Consider the following 9,149-nt stretch of genomic DNA (forward strand, 5'->3'; position numbering starts at 1 on the left):
CAGCGCAGCGGCGGCCGCCGGGGCTCGTTCGAGAGCGCGGCTCCTCCCGCGCGATCCCAACGGCAGTTCTGTTCGAGGCGGCGGACTCCAGGCGGGGCCGAGCTCCGCACCACGTAGCCGCCCGCCCGTGAGGAGCTTCCGCAGCGCGGAGCCCAGCGGCCCGGCCGGGGGCGGCTCCCAGCGGGCGGGGCAGGGGCGGGAGTGCGGCGGCGCGGGGCCGTTCCCTCCGCAGCGCCGCGGCCCGCCCCGCGCTGCACTCCCGCCGCACGGCGGGCTGGCGGCTGGCGGTGGTCGCTGCGGTGCGGGGCCGCGCCCCGGAGGAAGTCGGTGGCGGAACGGGCCCAGGTGAGCGCCCGCGCGGGGCACGGCCGGAGCTCGGCGGCCCCAGGTGCGTTTGGCCGCGGAGAGCGGCGGGCGGGGCGGGGCGGGGCGGGGCTGGGCAGGGCCGCCTCGCCGGGCCGCAGAGAAGCGACTGCGGCTCTCTCCGCCCGGTCTCCCTTCCTCGAGCCGGGAGCGGCGAGCAGCGCTTCTCATTGCCGCCGTTTCTGGGCGCGGGGCCCGGAGCGCCGCGTTCCCGGCCGCAGTGGGGCGAGTAGGGCGCGGTGAAGCAGCAGCCCGGCCGTGCAGCCGGACCGGCGCAGCCCAGCAGAGCCCAGCAGAGCCCGGGGATCCGCCGGCCCCGCAGCCCGCCCGGCGCTGCGGATTGCGGTAACTGCGTTTAACCGCGGGGCTGTGATTTCAAAGGGACGATTTACATTAGAGGGAGAATGTGCAGAGAGCCAGGAACAACTTGGACCGGGTCCTCGCATATTTCTGTGGTTATTTTTGGAGTATCGTCATATGGCAGGAGGTGGGCTCCGGAGGTATCCTCGAGCTCAGCGTTTTCTCCACAGACCGTTACCTGGGTGATCGTATTAGGGCTACGCGGGTCCCCTCCATCAATGCTTTCCGTATGAAGTACTCTTCCTACTGCTGCTTCTGCAGTAGTATTGTTCCGCTCCGTGCCTAGCCATGCGTGGCGGTGGGGACCCTTCTGCGGACAAACAATGGTCGGGGACGTGTTATGGAGTATTTGCAGCGCTGCAGGAGCGGGCGGTGGAAGAGCTCTGTTATTGGGCTGCAGGCTGTGTGAGGTGACTCCTGATGAGCCCTCTCCTTGCTGACATGCCCTGAGAGGTGTGGCTTTCTCAGCACACCTAGAGACCAGCCTGCTCATCAGTTCCTTCCCCCTGTGGTCATCTCACGTTGGCCTCTTGCATCCAAACAAATGGAGACGTGGGAAGTGTGTTGTGACCAAGGACTGCCTCTCAGGGATGCCTTGCAGCTCTCTGCCTCCTCCGCTGCCCACTGCACGTTTGCGGGTATCCTTTGGCTGCCATGGCTGGGGATCTGCACTCATGGCCTTCAGCAGCCTGCCTGCCCGTGTTGCCTTCAAGGAAGTTTGGAGCTTAGGGAAGGCATGGTTTGAGTGGTGATCCTGACAAAAAGACAATTACTGTTTAATTGTGTTTTTTGGCTTCTGGTCTGGCAGCCTGGAGCCTTTCTGCAGGTCTCCCTGGGTGCTCAGAGCCCTGCTGTTAGCAAGGACCACAGGCTCATAGGGTGTGTTCTGTGAGTGTGCCAGACTCTAGTTATTGTAGCACACGGAAGGTCTACAATCACCTTCTTTCTCCCTTATCCCTTATGCGAGTACAATCCCCAAATTGACTGTTGAATAATCAGCATATGTGTGTCCCCAGGGGATGTGAGCTGCCTCCTCTGCTTGCAGCCATTCCTGGGAGCAGTGAGCATCTCCTCACAACCCTTGTGCCATGTTTATTGCTTTAACAGCAACTTCACATGGTAGTGGGGCCATTGAAGTACACACTGCTGCACGTAGCAGAGCCCTGGTTGTGACAACAGCCTTGTGAAGGACTCAAGTGTGATGGACAGTCAGGAGGGGGTCTGGGTTGGCTGAAGAAAGTTGTGGTATTGCTGCAATATGGAACGGAGAAAATTTTCAGAATCAGTTTTCCTCCCCAAGGCAGCTGATTTCTCTTTTCTCTGAGCAATGACTGTGATCCGAATGAGGAGATCACCTTGATTTATACAGTAACCTTTTCTTCTTTCTGCTTCTAGCAGTCCTGTAAATGACTGAGATGTCCCTTGCACTAGCACTGCAGAATAGTCATGCATTGCTAGAGGAGGTTTTCATAGACGGACAAACTAGTCAGGTTTCTGGCTAATTTTGTTCCTAAAAAAAAAAGTGTCCTGTAAATAATCATGATTTCTAAATGATGGAAGTCAATGGAGAATGGCCTGCTGGTTAAAGTGCAGGAAGTGGGCTTGGCTGTGTTCAGGATTGCTCTGGGTTTCCTGTCTGTTCTCACAGGCTCTGCATGAGTGTCTCTTGCCTTAATTTTGTTCAGCTAGGAAATTATATTTCCCCACTGCTTTGGGCACAGTGATACGCTGCCTGAGTGACAGCTGGGATACTGATGGTGCAGCGTGTGTGAGGAGATTGGTTGAGTATGAGCTTAGGCTCAATGGCAGATCAATGTGGGCGTCTGGAAGGCCTGTGTTTAGCTATATTGTAGACTTTAATGCAGTGCCTGTCACTTGGAGGCCTGAGACTATTCTGAAGCTCTGTTTTGAGAGTATATGCAAAAAAATGAAACACAAAACAGTGGAGATTCCCAAGCTTGGTGCTTGGAAGCTCCTGCATGGAAAGACTTGTGCAGTTACAGATAGGTGACTCTCATACAGCATGTAAAATGTGCTTGCACCAGGGCTGTGACAGTGATGGCTGTGTGGTTTATTGTTCTCATTAGAGAAGTCAGATGGCACTGAGTCAGCAGGTTTGGATTTGTCACAGCTGTGGTGATTGTGCTGGAAGACCCGTGAGGTTTGGTGGTGTGAGGTGAAGGGACTGGCCTGTGCTGCAGCCACACCAGGGTTTGAGCTTGGACTCAGGCCTGCTGCTGGCTTGTGCTCTCCTTTGATTTTAGATGAAGTGGTGGCATTGGTAGGGACTAATAGGCCTTGAGACCACACTCTGTTATTTGGAATTCGTCTGCTTTGTGTCATTTGGTTCTTCTAATTTGATTGCCAGTAACTCACAGTGGCATAGCCTGCAGAATGAACGCTTTCTCTCGCGTGTCATTTTGTCCGGATTACAGGAGATGGGAACAACATTGGGAAGAGGTTGTCTTTGGTGAGCATGTGTTGCAGTATTTCCATGTCTCCAGATCCATCTTTCATCTCAGCCCTTGGGTGGAAGCCGATGGTTTAAGACCTCAGTGAGCATTAATTCACAGGATCCAACATGCCTGGGATGGGAGGGCCCCCCAGCCCTGCTGTGCTGGCAGCTCCCCAGCTCAGGCTGCCTAGGGCCCAGCCATAGCCTTGGGCACCTGCAGGGACGGGGCACCCACAGCTCTGGGCAGCAGCGCCGGGACTGCACCACCTCTGAGTAAAGAACTTCCTCCTCGCATCTGGTCTAAATCTCCCCTCTTTCAGTTTTAAGCTGCTCCCCTTCTCCTGTCACCGATTGCCTGTGTAAAAGGTCACTCTCCCTCCTGTTCAGAACCTTTCTTTAAATACTGAAGGCCATCATGTTTTCCCCACAGCCTTCTCTTCTCCAGACTGAACAAGGCCAGCTCTCTCAGCCTGTCTTTGTAGAAGAGGTCTTTCAGCCCCCTGAGCATCAAAGAAATAGATTTGGGCAGTTGTATCTACTGCAGCTTTCCTGTCCCAGGTCCTGTGGGCGTCCCCCATCTTGGATGGCAGTTGCTCCGCCCTCCCCTTCTTTTCTCCAAGGAGGTGAATGGCTGTGCCAAGAGCTATTGGGCCCAGCTGTTATACAATTGGGGCAGAAGCCAAGGCTTGCTTTCCTTGCACCAGACAGAGGAACGTGGGACTGTATGAAAAAGAAGTGTCATCTTAGAGCCCTCTTGGGTGGTTTTGCCCTCTTGTCCCAGTACAGAGCTTTGAAGATGCGGAAGGTACTTTGAATTGAAGCTGAGAAGCAGTTAGTGCCTTGCACATAGTGTATGCATGTACATCTACATACTCGTGCACACCTCACAGATTTGCTATCTGAGAAGGTGGGGGTAACAGGCAGAGCCTTAAAACCCAGAAAATAGTGCTTTGGAAGAGCAGTTCCCTTCCATCTTTTACTGATGGTCTGTGTTTTGTCCTCCAAAGGGCACTACACTGCCGTGTGGGCTCAGCAGTGTCTCAGACTGGATCTGCCCCATGCAGTAGCCAATGGGTCTGCTGTGATCACAGAGGAGTCTGTGCTGACACCGTTGTGCTCAAACCACGAGACAAATGAGGCTGAATCTGCAGATCTGCAGTTTCCAGAAGGTCAGCAGTTTCATTTGGGCACTTGGCCTTTTTGTGGAGATGAAATGTGGTACTGCTTTAGTATCGGATCTGATCCCATTTCAGAAGTCAGGCCTCTGCCCACCAGCTGTAATTGGACCCAATGGTAATCATGTTGAGCTTCATCTTGCCAGTTTCCCAGTCTGGTCCAAAAGACAGACACTGCTTTCCATCCAGGCTATCAGAGACACAGTCAAATCTTGTGCCAGATGTTAGTGTAAAATGCATCCCATGTGTGAGCAGATAGTGAATGGGGATTTACAGTATGGCATTTCTGCCAGGTTCCACCCACCTGACTCCTTCCAGCTATCTCACTGCCTGTGCCCCGCTTGCTGACTGGTGACAGAGCAGAAATGTGTGTTGGTATCCTTTGCTGTGTATCAGATGGAGAGGAAAACACAGGGTGGAGTCTTCTTTTGCACAAAGGAGAAAGTATCATTTCTGCCTTTGGTGGATTTTTAGGTGGCTGGGGGAAATTAAATAGAATTTTATCACATTCGTAGCCCTCTTCCCACCTCATTTTCCTGTGAATCTGTTGCTGTCATGGTATCTTTCAGAAGATATTTTTAGATTTGCATTTTTTTTTCTTTCTTTTCCGCTCATATCAGGCTTCTGAAGGGAAACACATTTCTATGGCAGAGCAGAACGAGCCATTTCATGAGGCATTTTGTTATGGGCAGAAGAGACTGGAATCTGATTGTGTTTTTTAAATGACATTTTCCCTTTGTAATCAGCTCATTGTGCTTGTCATTGCGCTTGCACTGGTGAGCCTGGAGGCAGCTAGGTGCATGCCCTGCCAGGCTGCTGCTGGGGGGGTTGCCCAGCTTACCGTTCCCATGCTCAGTCACCCGGGAGCACTTCAGAACTATCATCCATGGGGGCAAACATGAAGGGCTGCAGCCCTGGGAGAAGTCCTGCAAGCGTTTCTCCCTAGCAGTCCTGGCAGGGATGCAGTACCCCTGTGTTTCAGAGAAGCAATTAAATCTTATTAGATGGACTATTGATTTGGCTGTGTTTCTGCTGGCGGGGGGCTCCTGCTGAGCATTAGATGGCATGGTACCTGATGAAATATTGGATCTCCTCTTTGCCAGGGACCAGAGGGAAGTGGCAAAATTCTCAAAGTGGGTTAATGATGCTGTGCAAAAGCCTGCTAGGTCTGTCGTTTGCTATGGAACCACAGAATTTTTTATCAGGAATACAAATCCAGTGTTAATGCTCAGCTTTGGGGTAGGAAACTTCCAACCTGAATTGAAGTGCTGCCTTTGAAGAGAGATTTATTGCAAGTCCTTGTGTGTGATGTTCCTGCAGAGTAATGGTAGAGTGTATGGGAACTGCTGAGTCACGGCCTGAACCTCTGATTAATCACCTGAGGTGAGCCTTGAGTCAGCCAGAGGAGCACAGGTGAAGGCAATTCACCTGTGCTGCTGGAAGGGGTGGAGCCAGGCTCCACCCCTCCTGGACCTATTTAAGAGCTGGCTACCAGAGGGGAAGGATCTCTTCTGGAGATCCTCCTCTTTTGGTATCTTCTAGTGAGCTCAACCCAAGGGTAAGCTCTTCTACTTATTCTCTTTTGCGATCCTTGTTTGCTTTTGCCTTACTCTTTTGATTATATTGCAATTATAACATCTTGGTTATACATAGAGCAACAAAAATACCCTTTGATGTTTAATCTGTCTCTGGATATATGCGTGCCTATGTGAATCAGGGGCTGTTAGCTCTGCAAATTCACTGGGACTTTTCTTCAGGGAACCAAAAGATGAGGATGTCCTTGTTGGTTCCCCTGGTCTAGCATGGGTGCTCAACCCTTTGGCTTGTCTGGACCACACTAAGTGAAGGGAAGTTGTCTTGGGCCACATACATTAACTATTGCATATCTTTTGTATGTAAGTAACAAAACTTCTTATGCATATATATATTATTTAAATGTAAAAGAAGGCAACAGAACTATAAAACTAGTGGGTTGGACATGTGTGGTAGTGCATCATATGTCTGTAAGAACCACAGCTGGCTTTAGGATGACAGCCAGAGATAAACAAAGGAGGTAAAGGTAGAGAAAATGCAGCTGCCGCTGCTGTGTTTTGATGGCAATTTCTACTGTAGCTGTAACCCTCCCTGGCCCTTCTACTTTGGTGCAAGAGCTTTGAAGCTCAGCCTCACCCCCTGCCTGATGCAGCTTAGCATGCACGGGCAGGACAACATGGCTGTGGTGTTGTGGTCCAGTCATCTGCTGAGAACTGGTTAGGCTGTTTCCTCTTGTGCGCCAGAGCCGATGTTACCCAAGAGTTGGGAGATGTTACCCATGAGCTGCACATGGCTGGACCTCTACTCGGGTCTTCATTCTTCAGTAAGCTGCCCTGGGGTTGCTGTGCTGCTCTGCCCTACTTATGTTCCTGGACAAGCAAAAGGAACAGTGTGAATCCTTGTCCCCTTTCTTGACCTTTGTTGGACTGATCAGGGTTCTTGCAATGCATTGGCCTAGATTCGAGCAAGCTGGGCTTGACAAACAGCTTTCTCCTAGCCCCTGTGAATAGATGTGCCTGCCAGCATTGCTGGCTCAGATCTGCCCCTTGCAAGGGCTGTAGTTTTTGTCTGAGTGACTGCCTGTGGTTGATGTCCCCAGCACCTGCTTTGACAGCCAGTACTTGTGCTTGCCCTGTCAGGGTCAGACTGGATAATTGCTGTGGGGTTGTGACGATGTGGGTCATTGTGGAATGTTTTCAGCCTGAAGCACTTGTCTGTGGCTGAGATGGTGTACACATCAGCCTTGTGCTGAGGACAGCTGCATGGCAGGAGCTTGCAGTGCAATCTAGCATGCATTTTTGCTAGCAGTAGTGGAGAAGCTGGAAGCTAGCAGGGATGGGGGAGGGTCTTGCTCCCAGATGCCTGTGTTCTCAGAGCACGTCATTAATATGATGTTAATTGATGCAGTAGCTCCAATTCCAAAGTGTCTCCTTGCTGAAATGCAGCCGGCTTTGGTGAAAGCTGCTCCTTGCAGCAGCAGCAGACAGGAAGAAAGGACGGTCTGTGTTTGCTCCAGAGCATGGTGGCTTTGTCTGGCATTGTGTACTGGTGCTGCAACACAGGCAGGTAGGGGAGGAGTGCTGAGTGTCGCTGCCCTGTGCTCAGTGACCACCTCCTCCATTCTCCCTTCTTCGGGGACGTGGCGCAGCCGTGGTGAGCCCTGCATCACAGACTGCTGATGGATGCTCATTCCTCAGGCTGGACAAAATCAGGCCACTTCCATGTGTCTGCCTGCCTGCCTCTGCTCTTATCTCTTGAGCTGGGTTGGAGAAAGCCAAATGCATGAGGTCAGGAGCAGTGTCGGGAGCCCCACAAAAATCTTTGGGCTCAGCAGAAGAGGATCAGGGCCTTGAGAGCTCATCCCTGTGAGGGCAGTGACTGAGAGGAATCCCCGTGTGTTTGTATGGCCTTCTCGGGGCAGGAGCACGAGCTGTGGACTTCGAGCCTGCTCAGCCGCTCCGCCCAGCTTGCTGTGCCCAGCTGCTGGCGGAGGATGGGACAGCACTTCTGCTCTCAGCTCCTCCATCCGGCCTGCTGGCATAGGCAGTGTCTGCCTGAGGAGGTGGGTGTAGGATGTGGGATTGAGGTGTGTAATGACACACGTGGCAGTGGCCTTGGCACCCCAGTGGCAACCCCTGGCCCGCAGATATGGGAGCAAGGAGTGTGGGGCCTGTGGTCAGGGCGGTACTGCCCTGGGGTCTGGGAAAGGTGAACTGTATGCAGGCGCTGATGTTGGAGCATAGCAGCATGAGCTGGCGTTGTGACTCACGGTGAGCCTGTGTGCGATGCAGAGTGTGGCTAGGCCACGACTGCCGTCACTTATGGAGGGCAGGGAGGGCAGGGCGGGCAGGGCCTGTAGCTGAAGCAGCCGTGCTCTGTGCTGCGTCCCAGCTCTGCTCCCAGTGCAGAGAGACTGCCCAGTGAGAAAAGTGGGCTGTGCAGGGCTGCAGCAGCACTTTCCTAGAGGGCAGGGCATATGGAGCGTGGTAGCATCAGCACAAGAGCCCTTGACCACAGGAGCCTGTGCTTTCCACTGTGAGGACAATGGCAGAGAGCTGGGGAAGGGACGCAGCATTACAGGGGTGTGCTGAAACTCTCTCTTTCTTTTCCTCGTAGCTCTTGTGCAAATCATCTTGGGGCATTGTTTTTTCCCAACCTAAAGACATCGTTATTACCCTGGAGGTGCTGATGCTCCTAGCTTACTGCACTGGGGCCCGATGGATGGCAGAAAGTCCTGTCCTTGTTGGCGAGGGCATGGGCCTGAGCCAACTGCAGTTTCTGGCCTGGCTGCTACAGATTGACAGTGTGAAAAGAGATGCTGTCATTGCTGTGTGTCACCTCATGTTGCTGTGCTGCTTGGGGACTCCATCCAAATGGAAGCGGAACAGCTTTTGTGCCCTGAGCAAGCTTTTGAGAAAGTTGCTGTGGATCTGTGTCACTCCTGTGGAGCCAAAGCCTGTTCTTAGCATCTCCATGCAGGGCAAGCTGTGTAGGGCTATGCACAGCTGATGTTTGCTTGTGAGAAGTGAAAGGGTTTCACTGCATCCATGTGAAATGTGAAGTTAGTGAGCTGTGAGTCCTTGATACTGAATGTTCAAGGGACTTTTGGTTTTGATTTACGTTGTTTATGTTTATGGAGTGATTGACTTTCGCGTAAGCAGGCTATCCTGCCTGCTTTGCGTTTGTCCTTGTGAGAGGATTGCCTGTGTGTGCTGAATGTATAAGTTAACTCTTGTAAAAAAAAAAAAAAAAAAAAAAAAAAA

The 9,149-nt window shown here is 52.5% G+C and overlaps 1 protein-coding gene across 7 annotated transcripts in view; it reads left to right on the top strand.

Moving 5' to 3' along the window:
• Positions 1 to 264: 264 nt before the first annotated feature.
• The window catches only part of EPB41L1 (erythrocyte membrane protein band 4.1 like 1), a 68,679-nt gene continuing 59,794 nt past the window's right edge, over positions 265 to 9,149 (top strand). For 6 of the 7 annotated variants that reach the window (XM_042886608.1, XM_042886611.1, XM_042886612.1 and 3 more), the window contains exon 1: positions 265 to 345. The gene's annotated coding sequence lies outside the window, so the exon portion shown is untranslated. Of the gene's footprint in view, positions 389 to 9,149 lie in introns of all 7 variants that reach the window. The other variant, XM_042886609.1, reaches the window with a different exon arrangement.

Source organism: Lagopus leucura, unplaced genomic scaffold (assembly GCF_019238085.1).
Source record: "Lagopus leucura isolate 7727_CA_CO unplaced genomic scaffold, USGS_WTPT01 Super-Scaffold_100060, whole genome shotgun sequence".
In the NCBI taxonomy this organism is placed as follows: Eukaryota; Metazoa; Chordata; class Aves; order Galliformes; family Phasianidae; genus Lagopus; species Lagopus leucura.